This window comes from Lycorma delicatula, chromosome 3 (genome assembly GCF_047948215.1).
Source record: "Lycorma delicatula isolate Av1 chromosome 3, ASM4794821v1, whole genome shotgun sequence".
In the NCBI taxonomy this organism is placed as follows: Eukaryota; Metazoa; Arthropoda; class Insecta; order Hemiptera; family Fulgoridae; genus Lycorma; species Lycorma delicatula.
In genome coordinates this window covers 13,176,692-13,194,881 of record NC_134457.1, presented here as the reverse complement: position 1 = coordinate 13,194,881, position 18,190 = coordinate 13,176,692, and the positions used below count along the sequence as shown (strand labels likewise).

Genomic DNA, 18,190 nt, shown 5'->3' with positions numbered 1-18,190 from the left:
AAATAATGCATTGGTGTTTATACTATCTTACTTTACTTAATACTGAAATTTTGATGTTACTATACTTTTTGATGCCAAGTAAAGGGTAAAGTGTTGGTAATTTTTAATTTGGCACTGACTTCTAAAGTCAAAATTAAGGAAACCTTTTTTTAATTTATGATTTATTTATTTAATTAATTTATTTATTTATTCCCTATGCCTCTTTTCAACCTTCAACATTTTGTATAAAAATAAGTTATAATCTAAGCATTTGTTACATAATTTAAATCAAAGTAGTGCACACAAATAAGTTCATGCATGTATGTTTGTACAGCTAAGTATTATTCAGCACTGCCCCTAGATTTGACGAGAATCTTACTCCGTGTGTAAATCATAAAATTAGTAATTTAAAAAGTTCAGTTCATCACTTAAATTATTCCTAACACTACCAAAAGCATCTTCTACTGACTATGCGACTTACGAATGTTTTTAAGTAAATTCGAGCCTGATATTATCAAACTTGTTAAAACACATCAGATTCATCCTTCACATGCAAGTGTAATTTTTTCAATTGAAAGCTTTGTTTTAATTATTGTATTGTTATATTGAATATGTTATCACAATTATTGTTATATAACTATACAAATACAATTGTAATTTTTTTGAAAGCAATTTTAATAAAAATACTTCCAAATATGATTAAATATGAATTTTAATTTCTTTCATTTAAAATAATTTTCAACTTAGAAATAGGATATGCAACGTTTAAAAACAATAATTGCAATTGCTGTTTTTAAGAGCGCATCTTAAAAACAGCAATTGCAATTATTACTTTTAGCAGATGGTAAGATTAAAAATTTTAGGGGCGCTAGAAAATTTTTGATTCTCAATGTGGGCAGTGGGTGAAAACTTTTAACAATCAATGCTGTAGTGAGCAAGTTCACCCTCAGTATCTCGAGATTTTGCCTAATTAAGGTCTTATATTTCCTAGCCACATTTGTTAACAATTAAAAAATAATAATTCCAAAAATGTTTTACAAAATCGCACCCCCACCCCATTATATCCACTAAATAAACTAGTGGCTAAGTAGGTATACTGCGTCATTAGTACCCCCTCTCACTACAAGGAGCGTTAGTGTAGCACAGATATATAGCTGCTGTAGTCATCCGTTATGTTGTGACATCACAGGTGAGCAGTAGAATTAAATAAATTAATAATATTTAAAAAATAAAACAGTATTTAAAATGATGAATGGTACCACCACACACCTGTGCGAATGAAATATGCACAGGATGCGTGTGCGATTTAGTTAGAATCAGTGAATTAAATATATAAAATATATTATATTTAAATAAAATAATAAATATTTTAAATTAAGTTGTGTGTGTGTGTGTGTGTGGGTGTGTAAGACGTATTAAAGTCAGAAAAAAGCTGCGTGACATGGAAGTCCTACAACTGTGTTGTCAGCTTTATTTTGGGTGGGGGAATTAATTTTTTATACGAGTATTTAGCAATTTTAAAAGATATAAAATAAATGAATAATTTTCATTAATTTATTGCGAGATATAATTTATTTATGAAATTTTTATTAATAAACAGAAATTATTATCCTTCAACAGTAAAAAATTAATTTTAAAATTTACAGTTTTTTTAAAGAAATAATTATTTTTGAGTGTTTTACAAAAATTTCTCTGTTTTTAAACAAGTCCAAAAAAATTGTGAATTTTTCTACTCAACAAAATATAATTAAAATTGTATAAATCACTTTCAAAATTTTGTAAAATAGGGATTGTGCCTATTAGATAGGTTTTGCATTCAGTTTATTTTTGTTAAAAATCAGATAAACATTTAGAACACATTTATTTTTTGTCTTCAGTCATTTGACTGGTTTGATGCAGCTCTCTCCAAGATTCCCTATCTAGTGCTAGTCGTTTCATTTCAGTATACCCTCTACATCCTACATCCCTAACAATTTGTTTTACATATTCCAAACGTGGCCTGCCTCACAATTTTTTCCTTCTACCTGTCCTTCCAATATTAAAGCGACGATTCCAGGATGCCTTAGTATGTGGCCTATAAGTCTGTCTCTTTTTTTAACTATATTTTTCCAAATGCTTCTTTCTTCATCTATTTGCCGCAATACCTCTTCATTTGTCACTTTATCCACCCATCTGATTTTTAACATTCTCCTATAGCACCACATTTCAAAAGCTTCTAATCTTTTCTTCTCAGATACTCCGATTGTCCAAGTTTCACTTCCATATAAAGCGACACTCCAAACATACACTTTCAAAAATCTTTTCCTGACATTTAAATTAATTTTTGATGTAAACAAATTATATTTCTTACTGAAGGCTCGTTTAGCTTGTGCTATTCGGCATTTTATATCGCTCCTGCTTCGTCCATCTTTAGTAATTCTACTTCCCAAATAACAAAATTCTTCTACCTCCATAATCTTTTCACATACAATAATTCAATAATTAGATGCAATGAAGTACACAATAGATAAAGCAACCTATAATATGCAAAGCAGGCAAATAACTAAGTATAAAATCTCCACTGCTTATTTAATTTAAAAATGAAAGAAGCAGTAAAATAATAAAAAATTAAGAGGAAAATATATTAGTACAATCTATAGAAAAATGATCCTATAATTATCTAAAAATTAATTAAAGCTTCTTTAAGATGTAACTGAAACTGATTTGCAAGAATGTTAGGTATCAATTCTGCTGTTGCAAAAGAGATTTAAATAAATAAAAAATAAATCAGAAATAATAAAACAAATGAAATGGATGGTAGGAGAACAAAGTAAAGCAAATTTTAATTAGAATAAAGCATATTAAAAAAAATAAACCAAATTTCAAATAAAGTTATAAAAAGCAAACTAATGTAATCAATGAAAATGTTCACTCGGCTACAGGAAAAATAGTTCAATTAGTTTTCTAGAATATCAGTAGGCTTATTATATGTACCAGTTTGCAAAGATTTTTTCCAATAATTTCTTTTCAAATCAATTCCTGCAAGAACTATAATTATCACTAATCATTAAAACAAGGATAACAATAATAGATCATTTTACTAAAGAAACTGAAATTTGATTTGAGAAGTTCCCGTAATTTATATACTGCCAAAATATTGTAAGAAAATTTTATTGATAACTAGCCAGCCTGTCTAACCAGAACCTGGACCCTCGGAGCTCAGGTCGGCCCAGGCAAATCCTGGAGTCAACTCAGGGGCTCTTTCAAGCCTACCCCATGGTCGCAAAGCTTTCTTCGCTTGCCATTTTCCCAATTCACCAGGGTTTCCAGCACTGTACCTGGGCAACCTCATAGCTTGATTTAGTTGCCATTCCCATCTACCCAGAGGGCTCTACCTCCTGGACCCCTGCACTATCATGGTTGTGAGAATAATACTGATAAACAATTTAGGCTTTATAGAAACCTGAAAAAGAAACTAAATTACAAAAGATAGAATAATAGTATCTATGGCAACTAAAGTACACACACACCTTTAACAATGAAAAGTTCATAATTTATTTCTTTGCCACGGTGGCAAAAATATAACAATGACGTAAAAGGATTAATATATTTTTTCCTTAATGAATATCTTATATTCACAACTTCATTCTCCTTGGGGTGAAGAAATAATGAATATTTTTTAATATTTTAACCTTCAAGGAAACTAGGGTCTTGGGCGATGGCTAAAAACCTTCCTTGGAATAACACGAATATATCTTACAAATTTGAAAATAATTGGTAGGTTGGTTCTCGTGTGATGCGATAACAAATAAACAGACAAACTTTATACATATGTATACATTTCCAAATAACCTTGACTAATTAGATCGAGAATGTACCTAATGCACGCAAAAGTTAGCCTTCAATCTACTAACAAATACCCCGTTTGAATTTTTGAAAATCAGACTATGTATATATTATAAGAGCACCCCAATGCACCTCCCAAAACAGCGCCCCAGGGGCATCATATTTGTTACTGGTTGATGGTGATGATTGGTCTAGTCTCCCATGGGTGCTCACATACCTTACCAGTCTAGCCTCACACACAGTCTCCACGGAAAGCCCATTACACATTAAACAGAAATTTTGTTTAATTTATGTAATATTATTTTAACGTAAATCTAATTCTATTATTTTTGTAATATTATTCATTTGATTGATACGAATCATTCAGTTCAAATCCAGCTAACACAGTGATAAGAGGCCCACAGTTTACAATTCATTAAAGCTTGTGCTTCAATCAGCAAATCTCCACTACTACATATATATATATACTTTTTTTTTCAAGATGAAATATATCGAAAAACCTTCTCAGTTATGTCAAGAAACATGGATAAAAATTTGGTGGTGATTGATCAAGTAATTTTTTTGTTTATCCTGTACAAACAAAAACCGTCTTCCTTTTTATAGAACAATATAAATATAGAATAGACAGAGTGCCAATTATTAAAATTTCCACAACAACCTTCATTACCAGAGATGATTTAATAAAAATATGAATGAAGCATTTTATTATTTAAAGTTGTATTAACAGTAATTCACAGTTAAATTAATTCAGTAACTATTAATACTGCAGCAGATGGCACCATAATTTTTAATCTCAATCAATAATATCTTTTTCACTGTAAAAAGAATAATTAAAATTCAATTATCAATGTGTTTTATAATATTCTAGCCTATCTTAAGATGCAGTAGGGAATTTTAAGTTAAAATGTTACATGTCGCAACTGTATTTAGCCAATAACGGTTCGGTTTTAAAAGCTGCCACCTGATATTATAAATACGCATTTGATTACATAGAAAGAAACCAAGAGATGTGACTACTATAAGGTAAGGTTAAATACAGTTTATTGATGTAAAATCACTTACTTAATATTCATCTAATGAATTTTTTTCAAAAAAAGGAAAACATAAAATATCAAATTATTTTTACACATCTTAAATAAAGTATAATAATGATTTGTATATATATATATATATATATATATATATACTAGTTCAACACTACATTTATCCAATGTTTTTGACTATGAATAACTATTATACTATTAGAATGCTCTTTGATTTTATTTTAGTGACCACCTACTCATAGTATTTCAACAGAAAATAACTTAACAAAATGAGGGCCGCGCATATAAAATCAGTACATTACTTTTATCAACTGCGTAAATAAGTTACAATTTTATTTATTTATTATTTTTGCCTTTTATTCTTACATATATATAACATTATTTATCAAATAATTTTAGCTGATTGAATCCCCATATTTTGGTGTATATTAATCATACTGATGGAATCTCTGCAACTAGGTCAACTTGTGACTGGATAAGACCCATATTTAAATATAAATCTCCTTAACTCATCAGCAATTAAAAAATGCATTATTCAAGGTTACACTTTACATTTTTCTCAAAATAAAATTAATCAAATTTGAAAATCTTGCTCATCATGGTTATAAATAAATCTTTGAACAATTATTTTTACAAGAATAAAAAAAAAGATACATTATTATTTAAATTCTTTTAGCTGCGTAAGTAGATTTTTCACGCGATTGGTTTTGTTGCTGCACAGTGAATCCAGATTATTAAATAGAAAGATCCAATTCAAATTAACTGTATTTTCTGAAAAAATTCTACATACTAAATTCAAAATTCATCAATAACTTCTACTGTAAAGTGCTCAACATTGGTTCTGTTTAGGTCATAATAAAAATAAATAACCACATAGAGTGGAACAGTCATTTTTACTGTGAGTGTACAATTAATTTACTTCACATCAGTTTAGCTGTTACTTCACATAGTAGATTGCAATAAATAAAGTTTTTATGTTTTACATAAAATAGATCACAAGACTAAATTTAATTAAATTTTTGAATAATACTCCATGTTATCTTTAATAACCTGAACTGATGATTAATTAATTTTAAGTTTGTTATATTTAAGAATAAGCCACATTATATCTAAAAGAATAGTTTTAAAACAATATGGCAGTAAAGTATCTACATAAATATATATATATATATATATAAATTATACAGTCAAACAATTATTAACATGTAGTGTTTCTTAAAATGACAATAAATCTACATGATAGGTAAGTTATTTAGAAATTAAATAATAGTTCTAAATTGAACTGTTTCATTTGAGAACTTCCCACACAGTTTTAGATCTATTGTTTGAATTAGATATTAAATTACATAATATAATATTTTAACATTACGAATAACTTAGCATAAATTTTTTGTAATTTTTGAAATATTTTGGAAACTATTAGACAAAATCTACTTGGACACATCACAAAAATTCCTTAATATGAAACTAGATTTTACAATTTCTTAAGTAATCCGTGCATTTTTCTTATTACATTTTGACTGTTTCTATTTTTATTAACGCGAAGGCTAGGGAAGTGTATTCTTAAAAAAGATTAAAAAAAATTGTTAAATATTTCATCAAAGCTAATTATGTTATTATTATTTCAATTTGTTCCCGAAATTAAAGTATTCAAATTTCTAATTGAATTATTACCGACAACTCTTTTTTAAAAAAAAATTAAAGTAATCGTTATATCGTTGCATGGTTTCATTAATAAATGATGCTATCACAATTTGATAGTTGTGATCTGAAAGACTATAATATGTAAAAAGGAGCACAGATTATCTTTAAATAAAGTTTTAAAGATATCAGACGGCAGTTCTATACTTATAGTGGATTGGGAGATCAAAATATGTAGACCTGCTCATCAAACCGAGCTAATAGTTCATTCTTCAAAAGAGTAGAATTATACAGAAAATTAACATTAAAATTAATGCAAACTATTCTATTTAATTTATTCGGAGTTTTTGATAGTTTATGCAGAAAGATTTCAAAAGATGGTATTGTATAAATTTCCATCAATATTAATTTTAGATTAGGGGATTGAATTGCACCACATTTCAGTCAATTTCTTTCATGAGTATATGATTAACTTTCAACTTGATGTGCAGTTTTATAAAACATTTCATCAAATTATGCAGCTCAGAAGTAGCTTTTATGATACTCGGCCAATATTGTAAAAAGTATGAAAAATCTGGTACTCATCGGAAAGAAATACTTCAATACTACTTTTTGGCAATATTTTTTGGGCATTTAAAATTTATATGGGAAATCATAATGTTAGCATAATTAATGTTTTCCAGGAGTTTGGTCCCCCGTGCGCGGGAGAAAATTTGTAAAATGAATGTATATAAGTAACAAAAAAAAGTTATGTTAATTTATAATTGTACTTCAATAATCAAAAACTTCATTATTTCGTTACTTTGTATAGTAAATGTTTGATTGAAAATTTGTTTGGTATTTTATAAATATATTAGAGATTTCAATATATGATGTTATCTTTTGAAATCCAAATTAACCTACTAATTAAACTCATGCAATGTATGATAATAATTTGATTAAAGTATAACTAAAAAGTATAAAGCAAGTTTTTAAAAATTCTGAAAATTGTAATATTATTATGAAATTAAAATAGGACAAAGAAAAAACCAATTATTGTTTATGTTTCCAATGAAAAACTTTAAAAAATGTCAGGATTATTAACTTCAAATCTGTAACAGTCAGATTCTTTATGCAGAATCATATCAAACATGAACCAGTATTCATGAACTGAAGGTATTGTTATTCTGGAGAATTAATTCCATACAACGTCAAGCAAAAATAGAACAATGCATAACAAAGCATTCTTTTCAGGTTGTCAAGGAGCAGGACCAGCCCACAGACCAAGGCCGTGATAATGTTTCAGGACGATACCAAAACCTCTTAAAATGTATGTAGTTGGGTTCTTTTTATTTCATGTACTCCTAATTTCTAAGTAGCCCAAGCAGTAAAGGATTAATTTCAGAAAAGGAATTTTCCATTTTTTACTTTCCTGGCAAATATATTAGAATAACTATATTAAAGGATAAAGTATGGTAAACATGTCAAAAATGAGGTATCGGGTTTTTTGTAAATCTTTACGTGTTAGCGTCCAACTAATTCATCTAGACTAAAAATACATGTATGTATGTATGTATGTATGTATGTATCCATGTATGTACATAAATATGTGTGTTGCACTGCTTTTGCCTTAAAATCTATGGTTTACCAAAACGATTTTCTTCAAATCTGGTTCTGGCTCAAATATCTCTACATACGGGACATTGATCATATTAATTTTTTTTCATAATTCGTTCAGTGGGTGGGGGGATGACTCAAATAACAAATTTTGATTTTCTTCTGTGGCACTTTAGAGAAACCTTTGTTAAAGCAAATTTGTTACCAACAATGCATGTATAATAAGCCAAAAAATCAACCCTGCCTCTTAAAATTGAAATATATGCTTTTTATTCTTTAGCTCTATCTACTTTTGGTTTAAATATTTTTTAAAAACTTTTGAAAGTTTATAATTCATATATATTGCTATCAAGAAATGTATACAGTCTTTTTAAATTATAAACTTTAAAAATAGAATTGAGTTTTGTAAAATTTAATTTTTTTTACTTTAACCTCTATTGAATGGGGTGTTAGATTTAGAGAAAACTTTACTTAAGCAAATTTATTATGCTTGATCTTCATATGAATACTTTTTAGAAAAAAGATTTTTTTACATCCTTAATTATCTGTTTATTCTGAATTCTAAGTCTTTACAAATATTAACTGCACACTACAAACATTTTGAGCTTTAAATTGTTTTAGGTTTCTCTATCATCTAATAACAACATAAACAAATAGCAGAACCAGAAATAGAACTTCCAGACAACATACAAATGTTTGCTTTCCCAAAATCAAACTTTATTAACTATTCAATATTTGAATTTTTCAGGAAGGAAAACACTTTTTATAGAATCAGTAATTGTTTAAGTAAAATTTAAAAGCAGATGCTATTGTACATGATATAAAAAATAAAATTCATTGTTAGTGTAGTAGTAGTCTTAAAAGCTGACGTTTTGTTTAATGAGGATATCTTCTACGTGTTTATATATTTAGAAAGTAATCAATTCTTATTTTGAGAATAATGGATTTTAAACCAGCAGTTTAAAAAAAAAATAGCAACTTGGTTACATATTCCTGTTTTTAAATCTATCTAAAATCTAAATTCATGATAAGATTTTCATATCAGTTTTCTAAACTTATAAAGAGTAAAAATATGTTGAAAAAAGTACAAATTGTACTCCAACTTTTTATTTTTTTTCTAATAAATTTGACAATTTATAGGATAAATGTACTTGGGAGAATATATTTCTACTTTTATTATGTTATTTTTAAGATAAAAAGGTAGTGAGAGAAACCATGGTAACTGTAAATACATTTAATATTTAAAAAGACTGATTATATAATAATGAACAATTAATAACTAGCCAGCAACTGTTAAGTAAAAGTGAAACATACTTCTTGAAAGATGTACTACTTGGTCAAAAAGGTAACCTTTAATAATTATTTATATTATTTTAAACTACTTCACAATTTACTGTTTACATTTTAATTACTACTTTATTAAACCATTTAAATAGAATATATATTTTTTATTCTTGAATAATCCTTAAAATAAGCAATTAAAATAATTAGAACAGATATTAATTTGACATTGACATTACTTTTTAATTTTTAGTATATTAGAAAGCCCAGATTTCCTGATAGGTCACAAGTTTGGCTTATTCTGCTAATCCAGATTGAAAAAGTTAACTCTGTACAGAAACAGATTAGGAAAGTGACAGAGGTTAAAGGAAAGAACATTAACTTAAAAAGATACTACCTCTGGAATATGGTAGTTCAACATCATACCAAATAGCATTTTTGACACAAAATGATTGATTTTTTTCATTTTATCTGGGTAAGAGAAAATAAAGTATTTTAACTGTCCTGCTAAAAGGGATTATTAGATATCATGGATATACGTACAGAACATGAATAGTAAAGTACATTTTGTTATCAATAATAATGTGGAAAACCATGTGGTTTGTGTAGCTATAGTATGAAAGCTTAAGAAAAGAGTTCAAATTTGCTCAGTGACCGTTGTAATATTAGTAAATATTAAAAACTTAGTTCGGTGACATGAAACTAAAAAGGGATTTATATGCAAAGACAGTAAATGTTAACCTTCGATGAATACTGATCGTACAAAATGTTGCTGTCAGTGATGACATTTTAAATTCAGGATTATGTACATTTTGTAGAATGTTTTTTCTGGTTATTTTTAGATTTCATAATATCTTAGATTGAGATCCCATGAGATAAAATTAATTTTTCATTAATCTGAAAGATATGGCATAGATTTTAATGGTAATGATTCTTAGGCAAATAAATGAAATTGTTATTAGTGAAAAATGAAGATATTGTTAATATCTGATACGATTTACTATTTTTTTTTTTTTCAGAATGAATGGATTAAGAAGAAAGGAAAGTTTAAGCCGATAGTAGAGAAATTATATACGTCTTCAGGGATAAAAAAACTTTTCATTAAATGAACATCAGAGGCACGAGTGAAACAATACAACAAGAAAATATTTTAAGATAAACTTATTTTTCAACAAAGAATGTAATGTTCAAGGAAAACAGGGATTTTATTTCTTTAATATTTTTAATACTAAATAGTGCATTATAAAGACTTACAGATTTGAATTCAATACGTGATATTTAATAAGTTCAATAATGTATGTGATTTAATAATGTTTATTATTATTTTTTTATTAAAATCAAGAAAATTGGTTATCAAAACATGGACTTACATTAGATATAGAAATTATTGATGTAATTGTTGTAATTGTTGTACAAATAAAAAGCAGTGCATTAGGCCTACAGGGGACAGCACTATAAAAAAAAACGCGCTACTTGCTGTACCTCGAAGGTGGTGTGGAAATCAGCAAAAAGGTTTTTCAATTACTTAAGCTGGAAAGAGCTTTACAGAGTAACTTTATGTACATCATAAGAATATGTTTACACAATAACCAAAATTCTTGTGTATATCATGGGCTCTCGTATTTAATTATAAATGTTTGTCTTATACTCATCATTATGCTCCATAGGATCAATTTGGAATAATTCACATTTTTTTAATTCAATGTTTTTCTCTATTAAAACATTCAGCAAAATTTAAATAAGTAAAACTTGGTTTAGCTAGTCATTCATGTTATGTGTAAAATCATTATTCATTGCATTTATAAACCTGATATTTATTAAATATAAGTTGTAAGTAAAACTAATACTTATTAGGGTATTTAATTATACTTGAGCGAACATTGTTGTCAAAAATAGGGACAGGGCTACCTACACCATATTACCTAGTGAATATTTGTGTTTATTCATCTATGAATGCACTCATAAGTACTGATTTTGTTTAATTTATTTATTATATATCCGTTTAAGTTATTATTTAGGAGCAAACAAGCTGTAACATTTTCAGAAATCTGTGTAATAGATTAAAAGAATTAAGTGGATACATAATGAAAATTATACTGAAAGTAAGGCACTCGACAAAAATGAAAATAGTTTTGAATAATTTACAGACAAAAAACTATGATAATGGAGATTCTTCAAAGATTATTTCTGCAATCTTGAAATTGCCAATCTCTGTGATGAAGTGGTAGCATCTTGGCTTCTTATCTTTGGTCCCTGGGTTGAATCTTTGTCAGGCGTGGCATTTTTCATATGCTACAAAATTCCATTTCCATATTCCCAAATATAGACTTCAAAAAATTATGTGATGAATGAATGAGTTGTTTAATAAAATTCATACTTTAAGTTTTTTTATTAATGTAATTAAAACTTAAGTTTTAATGGGTTACTGAAGTTTTAATGTGTTATTGGTCATATTATTATGACCAGAGTTGATATTTATATTGAATAGCAGTATAAAAATCTTATTATTTCTGTATTGTATTGTAATTCACATATTAAGTTACAGATTTACTATCTTGCCCATCAGTTAATTTTTCAAATCCATCTATCGGTAGGATGTAGCATAATGAATGACATTCATAAATCAAAGTTTGTCATAAACTACAACTACAAAGATGTTGTTTTCTTAACTACTGGTATCTCCAGACAATAGTTACTCATGTTCATACTCTTCCGCTTTTTATTGAAATAAGAATTAAAGGTTATGTTGTTACACAAAATAATATAAACAATTAGAAATACTCAAACAAAAGGCAACAAGCTTACATGCAATCATTAACAAAAGGGCAGTATCTCGCAATGCGAAACATTATAACACAGTTATCTTGCTGGAGGCTTTGAATGTAGCAGAAACCACAATAATCAGAGGAATTTCCAAAATTCATGAAATTGAGAAACAAAAACAGAAAATCCATGGTGCGGTCCACAGACAGAACCTGGATCAAACGACCCACAATGGAATTATATGAAAACAAACTCCATCAGTTAGGTTGTTAAATTAGGAAGTCATCTACAATTCTACGGACACTTATGCAGGATGGGTGAAAATAGACTCGCTATGAAAATTTTCAACATCGTCAATGCGAGTAAATTAAAGTCCATTTGGTTGAAACACAAGAAGACCTGGAATGGCTGAAAATCACAGAAAAAAATCAAGGACAAAAGGAAATTTAGGGATGAAATTAAAAATAAGAAAATTGGACAACAGCAAAAAAAAACAACAGGAAGAAGATGGACGGCAGAAAGGAAGAGAAAAACAAGAGGCTTTGGGAAGAAAAGAAAAGAGATAGTGAATGGTTGAAGAGGTTTTGGGAATGAAAGAAAAGATTAAAGAAAGAGGTAAAGCCATGATTGGCTCAAGTTCATGTGCTCTCCAAAAGAGAAATAATCAAAATAATAAATGAATATTTTTAACATTAAATTATATATAAAACTACATAATAATGGATACTAATTAAGACATAAAATTGATAATAAAATTAACATGTATTTAGAATTACAATTATTACTGTTGCCATAATTATTGGATGTAAATGTTTTTAAATTCAGTAGTAATGATAGTCTCAACCTTCTCCAAAACAAGCTTTTATTACATTATAGATAGTTGAATATTTCATGAGAGGTACGTGAAGAGTTTAAGAGGGGAGTAGTTTTAGATACATTAAGGATCCTGTCTATTATTTATAAAAAAAAATTGTTTCTCAGAATTTTCAGTAAGGTTTCATCCCAAATTGCTTTTCCACTCATATTTAAATAACACCCATGATGCATGTACTATGGCTAGTGAGAATCACATCTGGATCTATAAAGGGACAATGCAACTTCTTACAAAACCATTGAAAAGATGTCAATATGTAAAACCCTTGTACGGGTTCAACATTCTGATCTTTGTACCAACAGTAGGGAGCTGCGCTGACAACCTATTAATGGCATTTGTACTACTGATGTGACAATGTGGTCTAAAGCTGTATGAGTAAGATCATAAACAGTATTTGCCTCATAAGAACAAACAATAGAGGATCTCCACCCGCCAGTCTTACCACCTAGTAATCCGAATCCAAATTATTTAGTGATAACAAATCAAGACTTTCATGTAGCCATTGTCAAGCAAAAGGACTTTACAGGGCTTAGCAGCCCTTCACCACTATAATTTCCTTGACTCAACAATGAAGCGTCACCAATATTGTCGCTGAAAGGCTTCAACAGCACGTGGCATTTAATAACCTTGTAGTAGTCCTGACAAGGGCTGTTGTCGTCGGTTGGCTTAAACGACTCGTAACTAATAACCTTGTGGTAGCCCTGAAAAAGGCCGTTTTTGTCATTGGCTCACTGGGCTTTCCCTCAGCGGCAGTTAGGTCACCACTAAAGCGTGGCAGTGGTGGCACCCGGAGCCCCGCAGTGTCGGGTCGGCGTCGGTCGTCTTTCGACGGCGCGGCCGAGGCGGTTCTCCCCGAGCGATCCCACGTTGGGACGGCTCCTACTGCTGAGTCCGTCGGCCAGGGCGATTGAAGCCCGGCGAGCTGGAGCGGTAAGGTAGCGTCGGCGTATAGCGAGTCCCTATGCGGGCTGGCCAGGCCTACTCCTCCACCGGGGATGTTGGCATCCGCCGGGAGGTCCCACGTTGAGGCGGCCTGGGAACTTCAGTCTTCTTCCATATTATTCTTCTTTTTTTTTCTTGGTCTTTTCCAAATGGTGGTCGACGATGAATTAAAAATTCACTCTCGTACACGCTTTTTTATTGGAGCCTGAGAGTGGTGGGGCCGCAGCGCCGCTATGGTAGGAGAACTGCGCGGTCATCTGCGCGCGGGCGTGACGCTTATACCAGTGCCGTACGTATACTGTGCTCCAGCTGACATCTGAGCTGTTATTATTATCGTCCGCCGATATTAAATTAGGCATATATGTGATAACTACATATATATATATGGTTAAATAAAGGGGAAGTTTCGTCAGACTTCAAAACAGTGTTATTGTCATGATACCAAAGAAAGCAGGAGCAGATAGATGAAGAATACAGAACAATTAGCTTAACTACTCATGCATCAAAAATTTTAACTGGAACTCTGTACAGAAGAACTGAGAAGAGGATATTCTAAGAGGTTTCAGGAAAAGTATAGTGACAAGGGAAGCAATTTTGATGCTCAGATTAATAGTAGAAGGAAGATTAAAGAAAAACAAACTAACATACATGGCATTTATACACCTAGAAAAGGCATTTGATCATGTAGACTGGAATAAAATGTTCAGCATTTTAAAAGATTTAGGGTTCAAGTATAAATATTGAAGAACAATTCCTAACATTTACAGGATTCAAACTACAACAGTAATAATTGAAGAGCGTAGGAAAGAAGCAGTAATAAAAAAAAAGGGAGTCTGGCAAGGACATTCCCATTCCCTGTTTCTTTTTAATCTTTACATAGCACTAGCAATTAATGATGTTAAAAAACAATTTATATCTGGAGTAACAGTGCAAGGTGAAAAGATAAAGATGCTATGATTTGCTGAAGATATAGTAATTCTAGCTGAGAGTAAAAAAGATTTAGAAAAAAAAATTAATGGCATGGATGAAATCCTACGCAAGAACTACTGCATGAAAATAAACAAGAACAAAAGCAAAAAATAATATAATGTAGTAGAACTAAAGTAGATGGACCACTGAATATTAGAATTGGATGAGAAAAGTCTATGGAGTTAGAAGAATTTTGTTATTTGGGAAGTAGGAGCGATATAAAATGCCAATAAGCACAGGCAAAACGAGCTTTCAGTCAGAAATATAATTTTCTTACATAAAAAATTAATTTCAACATCAGGAAAACATTTTTGAAAGTATGTTTGGAGCGTAGCTTTATATGGAGGTGAAACTTGGATGATCAGAGTACCTGAGAAGGAAAGATTGGAAACTTTTGAAAAGTGGTGCTATAGGAAAATAAGATTGGTGAATAAGGTGACAAATGAAGAGGTGTTGTTAAAAATCGACAAAGAAAGAGGCTTTTGGAAGAATATAGCTAAAAGAAGAGACAGACTTATAGGTCACATCTTGCAGCATCTTGGAATAGTTGCTTTGATTTTGGAGGGACAGGTAGATGGGAAAAATTTTACTGACAGGCAATATTTATTATATGTAAAACAGATTTTTAGAGAAGTAAGGGGTATACTGAAATGAAATGACTGGCACTAGATAGGGAATCTTGGAGAGTTGCATCAAACCAGTCAAATGACTGAAGACAAAAAAAAAATATAATATATAATCTATTTTTAAGAAGTGAATTTCTGTATTTGAACTTAATATCTTCAAATATAGACAAAACAAACATTCTGTAATTAGTTTATTGTGGTTAAAGTTTATGCTACTCTACATTTCCTGACCTAAGTAGTAAGAATATTTAAACAAGCTCGATGGTAGCAATACTTCAGTCAATTGTTTCAATAACAAAGTATAAAATATGTTCACAGTTTATTTTGCATATCATAAATTAAATATTGCACAGTCTTTGTTATTGTTTTTTTCTACAATTCTAGACACTGGCATCAATGTTAAAGAAAAAGAAACAAATCAACAAGTAAACAAATTAATACAAACAAAACACAAGGTTACTTCAAATGTAACTGATCATAAAAAAAAAATCATTTCATAAACATAGCATCAATTGTTATGTGGTAGTAGTAACTTCAGTTGCTCAATCGGTAGAATAAATAACTAAAATTACATAGGATTTAAACTGTAAATCCTGGCTTGAATTTGGCAATTTTTTTATCTCTTACATTTATTTCTAAGCAAAAAGTAAACGCTTATGCGTGTAGACCAGAATCATTAAACCAAAAATACAATTAATGCTCATTTAAGAATTATAGGTAGCAGACAGAAAGGTATAAAATTTAACCAAAGCAAATAGTAACAACAAATGTTTCAATTATAAATTTCAAAATATAAAATAAACAATAAATAGTTATCACCATAAAAAAAAAAAAACTAAAGGAAACTGTGATTTCTATTTTTTCTTTACATTTGATATGCCTATTTTTATATGCAATTCTTTAAGAAATCTGCAAGTATGGAGTGTATTTAAACAACTGTGTATGCAAAAGATATCATCATTTTGTTTTTGGGTTATTATTACATTCTAGGCTATTAAGCAGAGATATAACAAGTATACACTTATTACACAAATGTACAGTTTTCTATAAGCCCCAATTTAAAAAATTAACCATTATTTTACTGTGATTAAAATTTTTTTTTAAATGTTAACAAATTATAGAAACAGATTTTCAAACAGGTAAAATTAAACCAATTCAATTTATATAGTTTTTATAAACTAAATTTAATAAAAAATACTTCATTCCTTAAAAATAATATCAGGGTAATAGTATTTGTTTTCTTAATTACTATCAACTACAGAAGTGTCATACTTAAAGTAGACTTTCATTTTATGGGCTAGGGACGGCTTTGTCGGGCCTGGTTCTCTGTCGGGAGGGGGGGGGGGGGGCTTGAGGCAGGCACATTAAAACAAAAGATCCAACTGGGGAGGCTGCCCTGCTGTGCCGGACGTACAGCGGGCGGGTGGGGAGGCCTCCTTTGAGTTTAAAGGACACTTTCCCGGGCTGCGCAGACTTGAATGGATACCCATTCAAGTCCAGGGGGAAAAAAAAGTTTCATTTTAATAACTTACGGAGATTCCAGAGGCTAAAGAAAAAGAAGGGGATACATTCATTTTAATAAAAGGATATCAGAAGCGGGTTGTATGTTACAATCACTTTCAAAATATATAGATGTACTTAAATAAACAGCACAATAAAATTTATGAAAAATTCATTGAACTATTATGAACATTTTTAATGAACAATGATTTATTTTATTTTTTTTTTGTTTCTTAAGTTGGAATATCTGTTTTGGATTAAAGAATTGGGATCTGGGGGGCAAAGAACTTTCAGATGTGTAGGCGAGTGACGTCAACAGTAGCTAAGTTCTTAATAAAATAAAAAACAATAGGCTCCATTGGTACTTCACTTCATTCCATCCATTCATGCAAATGAAGCATGAGGTAACAAACATCAGTAAATATAATCATCTCTAAGTGAAGACATTACAAAGTGCAAAAAAGTAATATTTTTCAAAGATGTTGCAATATTTATTTAAAATATTCTTTAAATGAATAATAAACTTAAATAATTTCTACCAACTAAAAAAACATGAGTAAAATAAAACTGATGTGAAATGAAAAAATAAACTGATAATGGTCTGTAGTAAAGAGACTGAACTGGTATAACTTTGTTAATATAACATAATGATCAAAAAAGACAACACTAATTTAGAAATTAACTTTGAATCCGCAAACAAATTAAGAGGTGGAGTAGAATAGAGGGGATGAAGAGGAGAGATGACTGGCGACAAGACTATAGGAATGTTTAACACGGTGCCAAAAATTAAAACTGCACACGCTTCACTACCTTTAGCTATTTTTTCTAATTTATTTTCAGACTTTTAAAAGTTTTACAACTTCAATACGTATAACTTTAAAATTACTTCATTTCAAGCAAAACAAATAAACAAAAACTTAATATGACCAACATCAGCTATTACTGCACAACTAAGTACTGTACTATGTTCAAAAATGAATAATTCCTGAACTAGTATTTATGACTTCAGTAATATTGTAGGCTAAACTTTTAATAGTTTAATTAATCTAATATTCCAAAAAAAAGATTATTTATAAATTAGAATAAGTACTAATAAAATTGGCATTTGGGACAAATAACAAAACCTACCCAACAACTGATTTTTGTCTTTT

The 18,190-nt window shown here is 29.5% G+C and overlaps 1 protein-coding gene and 1 long non-coding RNA gene across 6 annotated transcripts in view; one reads left to right on the top strand and one right to left on the bottom strand.

Annotated features, from left to right (window-relative positions):
• Positions 1-18,190, bottom strand: part of Obsc (Obscurin) — a 613,188-nt gene that overhangs the window by 260,592 nt on the left and 334,406 nt on the right. The window lies entirely within an intron of this gene.
• LOC142320844 (uncharacterized) lies at positions 4,643-10,708 on the top strand. The gene is made up of 3 exons (XR_012755485.1): positions 4,643-4,827; positions 7,722-7,797; positions 10,385-10,708. It is a non-coding gene; the product is annotated as an uncharacterized LOC142320844 (long non-coding RNA).